General features: G+C 48.4%; 1 non-coding gene across 1 annotated transcript; it reads right to left on the reverse strand.

Moving 5' to 3' along the window:
* Positions 1-1,616: 1,616 nt before the first annotated feature.
* On the reverse strand, positions 1,617-1,688 carry TRNAM-CAU (transfer RNA methionine (anticodon CAU)). The gene has a single exon. It is a non-coding gene; the product is annotated as a tRNA-Met (tRNA).
* Between the last annotated feature and the right edge of the window lie 10,767 nt (positions 1,689-12,455).

Below are 12,455 nucleotides of genomic sequence, written 5' to 3' on the forward strand. Positions count from 1 at the left end.
GCTGCTGGGGATGTACTTATTAAAAACCAGTACTACTGAAACCAGTAGGATCCCAGCAGAAAACCAGCAACAAATTTTCACTTATTGTCGCCACACATTTCTGACAAATATGCCACTGCATAAATAAAGATCGTTTATCGCTTTGGATGTGCTTTTTGCTCTCTCTGCCATCCTGTGACTTTTCCCCCAGGACGCTTGAGGAGGTGACAGTCATGCTGGCATTGCAGTTGCCTGTGTTCTGTTTCCTTTTGCATTTATCATTGGACATTAGGAGTTTGTGCTGGTCGTGGGTGGTGCACATGTCGCTGTGTATTGAAAATGTTCATTTTGCTGATTTAATTTCTTGGCACTTGGGGCACTACAGCAACAGAGATGCGAAATACGATTTGAAACCTTACCTGTGGTGTTCGGGAAGTAGTATAACTGCAAAGAATATTGGTTGGTAGGCAGGTGAGCTATGTGTAGATACACAACACAAGTGCACGCTTACGTGCGTGACGGCGAGCATTTTGGGTTGTTGAGACACATGGGGTTCTTTTCAAATGCTTAGTAGTCTATGACTGAGTGTTTTAGCGAACGATGTTCCTAAATTCTATCTTCAGTTTAAAAGGATGCTTTCTGTGGGGTTGTGTCGACAGTGGTGCTCATTTAAAAACTGGTGAACAGTGATAGAACGTGAAAATGTGGTTAACTTTTGAACTGTAAGAGGCACATAACTACAGGGAGTTCAATCTGTTCATATATAGCCATATCATTTTTCATATTTTAAACGACACGATTTTCGTAGGTGCGCTGCAGCGCAAGAAATTATGTCCAGTTGCGGAAAACCGAATCCGCACCGCCAAAGATGACCGAACACCTCGAAGAACCTAAAGCGAACTTTGCGAAATTTTCCGTCGCGAAATTTTCCGTCCTGCGCCCTGCTGTTTTCAGTAGCTTTGATCGTGTGTGTCTGAATGATTAGAAGCAGACCGCCGGATTGTAATATATGGGACCTGTAGGGATTTTCGCAAATATCAAACGCTCTGGCTGGCCCTGGAAGTTCCCGGCCCCTGAGCCAATGTTACTAGACTCAACTGAGCCATGTTCGAAAAAGTGTATGCTCATCTAAAAAATTTACGCCTTTTTGCACAAGCAGATTGTCCCTATCAGCGAAATAGCCGGAAAATTCCACTACAATATAATTTTAAATCGAAGCTGTTAAATCCTGAATGCATATAATGTATTTTCCCTCAAGTCTTATCAGTAAGTTAAAAAAAAATAGCTGCGGTTTAACTACCGCTGAAAAGCTGTGGTGTTTCGGGAAAGTAGACGCGGCTTGGCGTGGCGTAACGCTACAGACCGCAACGTTGAGTGCATTCCGCACGCAGGATAGGCAGCGCGCCCACCCTGTTACCCTGGCAGGTGACAGTAAAATTAATGGTTCGCGAGAGGTTGGTCACTCCAACGAACGCTGCGGTTGCAGTGCAGCCTCTGCCACGCTGCCACATCTCTCTCTCATCACTAATGTGGTATGCACAGGCGCTTAGCCGCGCCGCGGCCTCCTCGGTTCAAAATCAAGTCGTTTCAATGTCAATAAAAAAAGTATATAAAGACATGGGTTTATTAAAAAAACGTAGCAGAGCGTGGTTTCGATCCACGGACCTCTGGGTTATGGGCCCAGCACGCTTCCACTGCGCCACTCTGCTAGGCGGAGGCTTGGGGCTTTAATAAACCACTGCCTCCTGAAGAACATGTCTAAGTGTGCCGGGTTTTCCTGCTTGTCATAGAGCGCGCGTCCGCCGTATGGCCGCGCTGTCGGATAAGCCTCTAGCAGACGACACGCAGGCAGCACACAATTTTCTTGTGACTGCCGTTGCAGCAAAAAGTATGCCTTCTGGTGCGCTGTTTCTTATATTATTTGTGTGGTTTGTTTAGTGTTACCGTTTGACAAGTGACGCGTCGATGACTGCAGTTGCTGGAGGGAGTAGCGAGCGAAAATGCATTGCTATTGTGTTCCGTTTTGCATGTCCAGTCAGCGAAACAAGAAGCCCGGCGTTTCGTTCCATAAACTTCCTACCGACTTAGACCTCCGGGAAAGATGGCTCAAGGTAATTAGAAGAAAAAACTGGCAGCCAAACACAACATCAAATTATTCTGTAGTTTTTAGCTTGCATTTCCAGCCAAGTGATTTTCGGGAAGGCACCAAGTTGGCGATGTTGAAAAAGGGTGTCGTGCCAAGCATTTTCAATCAGTACCTGTCGTACCTAAGACCAGCACCAGCAATATCCCCGCGACGACAGCAGTATAAAGAAGCGAAAACGCGAAGACTCGCCTGTGGGCACCATCCATAGCCCTGAACCTGGACCACCAGGCGTGAGCGCCGTAGAGGCCGTAGGCTTTACCTGGTGGCTAGCGAATCAAGTGATGCAGCCGGCACAGTATGTCCTGTTCCCATCCGTCAGACCGCGTCCGTCTTACTCTCATCCGGCACCCAAACAAACAAAAATCATCAGCGGCTTTGCTTGACCGAAAAAAGTGGCGCGATAAGGAACGTGCTTGGAAATCACGAAATGAAATGCTCAAATGCACTGTTGACGAGTACAAAAAAAGAACTGGAACGCCTAAAGGAAAAAACCGCGTAAAAACATTCATTCGGATTGTGGCAGTCCGAACACAACAAGGAAGCCAGACTATTACTAGATCAGGTTGTTAACTATACGACAAAAAAAAAAAACAGTGTGGAGTGAGACCACCGTCCGACACTGCATTCTGCGCAACATTTCTCCCAGGTGCTATGAGCATCTCAGAACAGAACAACTCCTTGCCCTGCTTAGTAGAACCACACTTAACAAATACATGGGGGGCCTGCTCAGGAGAAGTTGGGTTCAGTAGCCTGGTCAAGAGAAGGTCGAGCACTGAGCTAGATTGCTTAGTCACCTCACAAGCAAGGGTGTGTAGCCTAGTCATAGACGAGATGCACATCAAACAGAAGCTGGAATATCACAGCCAGAGGGACGCTTTTCTGGGAGACATTGACATCAGCTTAGATCTTGACAATCTCCTGACAGTGCAGGAAAGGGGTGAACTCGCCAATTCTTTGTTGTTTCCTGCTCTGGGGGCTGCACGCCAGGTTCAAAATTCCAGTGGGGTATTTCAACAAGGGATGCACAGGCGAAGTGCTGGCAGAAGCTATCAGGCATGTGGTAAAGACGAAATTGGACATAGAATTGTCAGACTCGTCACAGACAACCACAAGGTCAACGTGACTGCAATGGAGTTCCTATCACAAGGGCAGCCACAAATACGAGTGCCACACCCTGCCGACCCGTCTAGGCACCTCATGTTGGCTTTCGATCAGTCACACAATCAAAAACGTACGTTGGAAGCAAAGAAATATCTTCACTTTATGTCAGAGAATTGTACAACATGCAAAAGGGGTCCACCGTGAAGCCCTTGCGATTTCTCTTTAGAAAACAAGTCTACACATCCACCATAGAGGAAATGGCAGTAAAGCCAGCGATTGAGCTCTTTTCACCTCCTGTGACCGCTGCCTTGAGCTTTATGAAGGTACAGGCTGGGCACACATGCGATGCTAAGTTCTTAAACGTAGGCCCGACAGTTGAGTTGATGTGCAAGATGAACAAGTGGTTTGTAACCATGAACGTCAGTAACCGTAGCCGGCACATTCATCAGAACTACCCGAACACAAAAGAATTTTTGGACATTGATGATCGAAGGCTGCACTGGCTGGAGCACGAATTCGTTGAGGACATGGAAGGCCTGAAAAATGCGAGCACCGAAGAGAACTTTTTAACTAAAGAGACCTACCACGCCCTCATGTTCACGACACTGTCAAATGTGCACTGCATCCGATTCTTGGTAAATGAGTGCAACTTTAAGTTCGTCTTGACGCGCAAATTTTCAATTGACCCCATTGAGTCTCTCTTTAGCTCTCTGCGGCGTTCAGTAGGATGTAGTGACATGCTAGATGTGAGAAGTGTTTTGAGCGGGCTGGAGAAAATGCTGCGTACTGGCATTGTTGCAGCCTCAGAGAACAGCAACGTCAGAAGCTCCACTTTGTCTCATCCCGTGCCATTGACAAATTAACTGAAGCTGGGGCCGCCACTGCAGCTGAAAACGAAACTATAGATCTGGCTACAAACGCACTCCAAGACGTGTATGTCGTCGGAGCCTTTCCTGCTGACTGCGGAAATGGCAGCCATCAGCCTTAATGGAGGCTACATAGCTCGTGTGGTTTCCGAGATGGTCGAATGTGACAGCTGTGCGGCTTTGGTGCAAAAACCAAAAGAAAATGCTGCTGTAGACAGTTTGACTGCCCACAAAACAGGGGTGGACTCTTTTACTCGACGTCAGCGCTCCTAAGAGTGTTACATGGCCTCAAGAAGTTCGTCGACATCATGCTCAAAGACTGAACGCATCTTCAAAGGCCACTGGACACATTCTTGCTCTACAGTCTGAATGAAATCACGGGTTTGCCTGTCCTGACCTGCGAGAACAAGGATAGCGGCCACAGGGAAGCACTACTGCATATTATATGCAAGAAGTTCATCAAACCATTGGTAAAAAACCATGCACTTGACATAACAGACAAGAACGCAGTGGCAATGATGTACAACAAGAAACCTCTTTCCCGAAAATTCTTGAAACTGCAGTGAGAATCGATTTTCGCCGCCTTCATCGCACTGACGCATGCCATTTATCCTTGTAAGTGCGCATGTGTCTGTGTCTTCAAGCACAGTTCTTTTTTATATTCTCAAGTCGCTCGCCATGTCTGATACTCCCCTTGTTCCAGTTATCATTTCATCAACGCACGTACTTGCCCTTTGGAGAAATCTGGTCAGTACCTGCTCTGTTGCTCCCAACGTCACAGTGCGCGTATGCATTCCACAAGAACCTAGTGAGCTGTGTTTCTTGCAGAAACAATGGAGAAGAAGAGCATGGCTTTATTTGAAATTTGTCAACGTTATTCAAGGAGGTACCGTTCGGTGAAAGCTCGTCGGAAAAAAAGGACCAGAAACAGCGCAGGCTGCCAGCTCCAAGATCTGCTTCACCCGATCTAAACATCTCTCGCAGTGCTCCGCCGCAAGATTGTAATAGACGCGCGCTTCGCGACCTTCTAAGAACATTAGATACGCGGGATGTGCCCCCTGCGGGCCTACGTCTCCACCGCGACGTCTCCGGCTTCCATCCATTGAGCGCCATGCAGTCCTTTCCGAAGGGTCACCTAGCTACAGTCGAGAGCTCAGGTAATTCCGGACTTCCTCCTGTCCTTATTCTATTTCATGGATTATTTTGCCTCCTTGCTTGTCCGGAGTAGTTGATTTCTTGCCATTGGCAACAATACAATACAACCATGCATCATGGAGTGTAAATACTTATTTTGCGACATTTTTAGCCACTTGAAGCTCTTGGCACAATATGGATGTTTCTAACATTTTCCTTTTGTTGTAAACCGTCCAAAAGTTACTGTTTATGCTGCAGACAAAACGTACAAGCGGTATGATAGAACGGCGTGCACAGCACGGTTTTAGATTTCGAAACCGAAAGGTATGATCCTCTTTCAGTACTACGTGGAAGTCAGCTTAGACTTTTTAAGCATTTGCTGTACCGAGACATCCAGGAACATGTCTTTTGTCATTAACAAACTAAACGTTGCTGCTCACAGCCCAAAAAAGGGATGAAACAGCATGATCGGGAAAGGGCTGAAACAGCATGATCGGGAGCCGCACATCACAGTCTCCCAGCCATTAACACCGAAATTGAGGGTCATCTTCTAGCGCCGTGTAGCGACCAATCTGCGCACGTCGTAGCGATCTCGGAGCCCATTGAAACCGGCGTGACGCTTCAGGAATGTTTTTCAGGAGGCATTGCCTCAACCATCCTCAAACCTATAACCTCCTATGCCCGTGCGTTTCATAAAAAAGTCAGCTTGATAAACGAAACAGTTAATTCTATTTTTTTACGCAAGTATTTAATTTATAGCTCAATATTTTAAGCGTTTAAGTTGATTTTATGCGTTTTACAGTCGTCACGTGGGTATGATGTATTTCCGTGCGTGTCAGCAGTGATCTAGCCTCCCTAGCTCGCTGGTGGCACGCACGTGTCATCAGGCGCTACCTTTTGTAGCGAGAGCTACACTGCGCTACCAGTCGAGCATTTCGCGGTACATGGGAGAGGCCAGTTGCGCGCATGCGTCCTTACCATGGCAACCGAAGAGGAGCAAAGTGCGGCGTGCCCTTCGCTGTCACCGCGGCCGCGCGCCCGCTCCACCGCCAAAGCCCAGCGAGACGTCACGCGGATCAGCAGTTGTGCGCAAGTGCCGATCCCGATACCATGGTAACCAGAGAGACCCCACAGCTGCGCCGCGTTCTTCGTCGCCACCTCACCGCACGCCGCTCCGTCACCCGAACCCCGTGTCTCATGCGCGGGGTTGAGTATAAAAGGCGGAGATGTAGTGGACGTCTGTATATCACAACGTTTGACATGCATACAGAGGAGGAGAATCCAGCCGCTGCTGAATGGCGGTATAGACAAGAGAAGATTAACTCTTCCTATCCTGAGGTTGTCGCCTGGAAGTTGGCTTGAACCAAATAAGAACGCTGGAGTCTGTGTGTACGTGAAACAAGGTATCACTGCTTTCAGACATCTCCCTTCGATCGCGGTGAATAATGGGGAAGCCTGCTGTGTTCAGCTTCTGTCTGGAAAGCGGCATTATCATCCAAGGAGTCTACGTGGCACCGGGAACATCTGTCAAGCAGACGATTGATGTGGTTGCCACGTGTATACACCAGCTTACGGCACGGTTTCACAGTTGTGTGTGGCTTTGGGTGATTTCAACAGGAAACAGGACTATATTAGTCAGTGTATGAAAGAAAAGTTTGACTTTAATTTAGCTTCGGACCCTTACGTCCAGTCTACACAATGGGGAATTACTATAGAACTTGTATACTAAAGAGGCTCTACCAAATCAAAATACTGTGTCGACAAAATTGAGACCGCTGCATACTACTTCGCAGATCATCGGGCAGTCTACGTCTCTGTCAAGCAAAATGAATAAAATACGTGTATACCCACTGTCTCTCATTGCTATACAACAATCTCAGCCAGGGAAACGTACTCTCGCTGCGTATATCCTGGCATAGCCGAGCTAAGCCACTGCCATTTTTTTAACACGTTTGATTGGAACGACAAAGAACTTCAGTGCGACATGATTCCTTCAATGCTTTCTGGTCATAAGACACCTCTTCATATGCAGCTCGCGCCTTCTGCGTTGCGTAAAAGTTCATCATCTGCGGAACTCGGTGTCTGTCACTATTGGTCACGAAACTTCCAAAACCTTCACTTGCCACCAACACCTGCACCCTCCAGGAGGCGATGCTCGTCACCCTCCAGGACCTTCCCCTACCACCAACCACAATTTCAGTTTTCAAATTTACATTCCAGAAAGCGCCCACCATCCATCCCTTCCCGATGCCTTCTCACAGCATCCGGAACTTAAAACTAACGTTATCATCGTAGAAGCGGAATGTACAGCCAATACTACTAACGCATATTTGTCGCATGACATCGCAGTGACTGTCTCCCTTCATCGTGAACACCTCAACAACGATGTGAGCGAAGGGAAGAAGGTCGGAACGAAAGAAGAAATAGGTGCTGTAATGGTGGGCTCCTGAATGATTTTGACCGCCTGGGGTGGGGTCCTCAAACGCGCACTGACATCGCATAGCACATGGGCGCCTTTGCGCATCGAAACGCGGCCGCCGCGGCCGGCTTCAAACCCGGGTACTCCGTCTCAGTTGCCGAGCGCCCTAACCAGTGAATCACCGCGGCGGGTATAGACCTTCTATCCTGCAGGGACTGCTCTACACGCGCAAGGGTCATCCTGAAGGCCACTTTCCCACGAAACTAGTTGCAGCATTTATAAGGTGCGTCGGGATGCTGAAGGGTGACTCGGAGGGCTTGCGAAAGTAAACTGTGCGAACATGGCCTTCTAGCACTGAGGGACCGTGCTGTTATGCCCGCAAACTTACATAGCGCCAACAGTTCCAACCGGGCGCGTTTTCCCAGAGTGACGTAGAGAGCAGTTGGACATCTCGTCATGTGGTGACGAATGCCATAGGTGCACAAAGCAAGCGCGGTTCCGAGTTCATCGATGCCGCCGAAAGAGCGACAGATATCACTCATCATCGTTTCGTTGCTGAGCGCCCATACTCTTGTACAGGTTGTCACGCCAGCATGCCTAAGTCGTCGGCAATGTCAATCTGTTTGCGGTGGTGGCGGGCAGAAGACCGAACTTCAGAACATTTGACGCTGTCCAGGAGTCGCCCGGAAACTATGAAACGAAGTATGGGAATTTAAAGATAAGGAGAAACGCATAATTACAGTCGAGATAGGAATGTGCTCGCACGACTCTAGATCCCCATGTATTCTTATAGGGTAGCTATAAACCTCATTATAAGGTGAATATATGTAGTCTATATGTTGACGGATTCATTTTCATGGGTGTCAAGTGGGAAGATTTCAGCAAGAACAAAGCTCTGGTAACTTAGTGCCGTATCACTGTATCCATGTCATAACTTATTCAAATATATAGTGCGCTCATGATCTGGCAAACTTCATCGCAAGATACTATGTCGGCGAGCCATCAGCCTCATCAACAGTGACAAAATTTTATCAAATATAATAGAAAAGCACTGCGCGGCTTGTAAGCTGTGCAATCACAAAGGAATCAAACCTGAGATCGTGCGGATACATTTTCTCCCCAGATCTTGATATTCACGTGATACGAAGACAAGGTGGCCAGGATATAACTCGTGGTTATATATAACGCACTAATCTCGAGACTGAGCGCGAATTATGTGATTTTAGAGGGTCTGTAAGGATGCTGCGGTTCCCCCGCATTCGCCCTCGTTGCTCCAGTCTTTTCTAGTCTTGCGGGCATGAGTAAGGCCTCCCGCGTATTTTAGTGCAGTTTTTGTGCTCAGTAGTTACTGGAATAGCTCCGGCTATCAAAGTCTGTGCTCGTGTAAGATTACCCGATGCAGTTTTTCCCAAAAGTAACCGAGCAGCCGCGATGGCGGCGGGAGCGGGCTCACAGCCGAGCGGCGACGCTGCGGGCACTGGCGCTGGCCGCTGCTCCCCGGCTGCGAGTGTGAAAAAGGTGATGTAAGCCCGGACTCTCGCCCGCCTTTGGAAAGCTGTAATAGTGAGCGCTGGCGCAGGCTTACGTCAGCCAGTTTACACTCCGAGCCACGGAGCAGCTGCCAGCGCCGAAGATAGCGCCGTCAGCGCCGCCGCTCGGCTGCAAGCCCGCTCCCGCCGCCATCGCGGCAGCTCGGTTACTTTTGGCAAAGCCTGTACTTGCATTTGATGCAAGTACAGTCAAGGAGGCCGTGACGAAAAGAACGAGTTCGCTTGAGTCTGATCACCCCGACAGATTTCGTCGGTGAAAATCAACTAAACTGAAGCGAAAAAAAAAGTGGTGGCTTCCCAAAGAACACGGAAGAAGGAACATGCCAAAGACGAAGACTGCGTACAGGTGAATAGCCACCCGATTCTTGGCCGATCCCCCAGTGTGGGTGTGTGCCATCTTTTGATAGGCTAACAACAACAACTTGAGCAACTCAGGCTGTGGGGTAGCGGCTAAGTACCTGGCGGTGTTGCGCTAGCTTGCTAAATTTCTCCTTTTTGTCTGTGTCTGCTTGCTCCTGTTCTGGGGTGACTGGGCGCGGGACGAGTGCTTAATGTCTACTTCTTCTCCCGGCCGGGGGTTTTCCCCTTGGTCGGCATGTCTTCCTCAAGACCAGCTCCCAATTGATCTCTTTTTCCGCAGTGGAGTTGCGAGCATTCCGGTCGCTTTAGTGCCTTCCGATGGTGGCGTGATCCGACTGAACAACCTGGAGGCAGTGCAGGCGGCTCTTCAGTCAACATCGAAGAACTTCATGCGTATTACCGATGTCCGGCAGTTCGGCAGGGGTGGTATTTTGTGCAGGTCATCGGATAAAGACTATATTGAAGACCTGCTAAAGTGTACGACTTTCGCCAACCACCCGGTGAGCGCATTCATTCCGCCTCATCTAGCATGTTCCAAGGGCTTGGCCCGAGGGGTCGACTCTCGATTGAGCCCTGTGGAAACGCTTGAGAGCCTCTCGCCTGCAGGAGTGATTTCTGTCCATCAATGCAGCAGGATGGTTGACGGAGTAAAAATTCCTACGGAGTCCCTCATTGCCACATTTGCAGGAATATTTTCCCCGTCAGAGATTAAGGTGTGGCCATTGGTTTTTCGAGTAGATGCCTTTAACTCTCGGCCCCTTCAGTGTCCAAACTGCTGGCGATTTGGCCACAGCGGCAAAGCCTGCAAATCAGCCTTACGCTGCTGTGCCTGTGGGGAACGTCATTGCAGAGAGGAATGTCCTGAACAGCAAGAGAAATGTTTGTGTAGTGGTGCTCACCCTGCTGGTTCGCCTGACTGTCCCACACGAGCACAAGAAGTTCAGGTGCTTGAGCTTATAGACAAGCACAGATGCACGCGGAGAGAGGCTTTTGCCGCAGTCAAGGAGAGAGCCTCAGGCTACTCTAGTGTGGCCGCCAAATTCCCACCCATAATGGATTCTAGTTGGTCCCAGGCTATTACAGCGGCAGTTGAGAAAGCTGTGGCACATGCAATGGATCGCATTATGGAAACCGTATCGACGTGCATTTCGCAGGTCATAGCTGCTCAGATGACCAATCTTCTGCAGGTGTCCACCGCTCCGCTCTTGTCTTCTTTGGCTTCGGAAGCTACCCCTCCTTCTGTAGTAATCGATTCCGCTCCACGGGGCCAAAAACAATGTGAGCAACAAAAGACCTCTCAGCCCTCTCCTTCGAATAGCGTTATGGACGCATCCCTTATGAATTGTATTGATATGGAGTCTGATCTCCGCGCCCAGAAACGAAGTGGGTCTCCTCTGAATATTGCAGGTCCATCTTGCCCCCAGTCAAAGACAAAGAAAAGTAACGCAAGTCAAAACGCTAAGACCAGTATTCTAGAAAAGGCAGTCGCGGCTGCGGCACTTCCGCCAAGATAGGGTTCTTAAGTGTACTCCAGTGGAATTGTCGATCAATATTCTCAGCTTCAACAGATTTAAATTGCCTATGCAATCAGCTTCTACCAGATTTAGTTGCTTTACAGGAAACATGGCTAACTAAAAATTTCAATTATCATCTCAAGGATTACCGTCCGTTCCGGCTTGACCGATCATCACGAGGGGGAGGGTTGTTAGTGCTCATCTCTACAAAGTTTTGCCACAGGGCATGCATTTCTTTCCAATATGCGGACAATGAATGTGAAATCCTTGCGGTTGACCTCAGTTTCCCAGGCCAACAGCCCTTTACGGTAGCTAATGCATATTTCCCGTCCGGTGTTCGTGACACTCGGCCCTTTGACTCACTCATGTCTAGCAGCCGATCTCAGGTTCTATTACTTGGAGACTTCAATTCGCACCATGTGACGTGGGGGTTTAAAGCAGACAGCTTTGGTTCTAGACTATTTGATTGGGCTTCTGACAACAACTTGATCTGAAACAATTCCGGATTGCCTACGTTTGTTCGGAGTCAATGCCGCTCTGCCTTGGATTTAACTTTTTTCCTCCCCAGGAGTCTCAGTTATGTCGTGGGCGCCTGTTGACTGTGCAACAAACAGTGATCATCTACCAATTAGTTTCAAGTTTGCGTGTAAATTAACTCTTGCTGAGCGACATCAGCGCACGTTAATAAATTACAGTTGCTTTAAAGACATGCTAAAATCAGCCCTCCAAGTCACTTCAGACCCTTGAGCTCAGACAAGTGCCGAAAGCAAGGCTGCATATCTGTGTTCAGTACTGGACCATGCAAGGCAAAAGTCTGAATTTTTGGTTAAGGGATCCAAGGGTGCAATCGCGAACAAGTGGTAGAATGCTGAGTGTACGCGTGCATACAGACGACGGAAAGCAGCTTGGAAGAAACTTCTCATCAATCAATGCCCCAAAAATTATAAGTGTGTTGCAGCAACATTTAAGCGCATTGTCGCCCGTGCAAAGGAGGAGTATAATACAAATCATTATGATTTCCTTTCCCAATCAGGAAATAAACGAGCTTTGTTTAATTTCATGAGGCGCAACAAGGTGATTACCCCGGCTGCCAACGTTGAATCCCTCGTTCAGTCCCCTGCTGACATCGCAAAGGCCTTAGAGGATATTGCGTGTGGCCTAGAGCTTCGCTTTACATCTGCTCTACCTTCTCCTGCTATATTCACATGCACCTCAAGTGATTTCACTGAGGTCTCTATGCCTGAGCTGTCGCAAATTGTTCTGCGCTTATTCCCAGCGGCTCCTGGCCCCGATAAGGTCACTCCATCTATGATCTAAATTTTGTTCAATGAATCTCCTGCAGACCTGTTGGCTCTAATTAACCATTCTATTAAAGGTCCTTGGATA

This window comes from Amblyomma americanum, chromosome 3 (genome assembly GCF_052857255.1).
Source record: "Amblyomma americanum isolate KBUSLIRL-KWMA chromosome 3, ASM5285725v1, whole genome shotgun sequence".
NCBI classification, from domain to species: domain Eukaryota; kingdom Metazoa; phylum Arthropoda; class Arachnida; order Ixodida; family Ixodidae; genus Amblyomma; species Amblyomma americanum.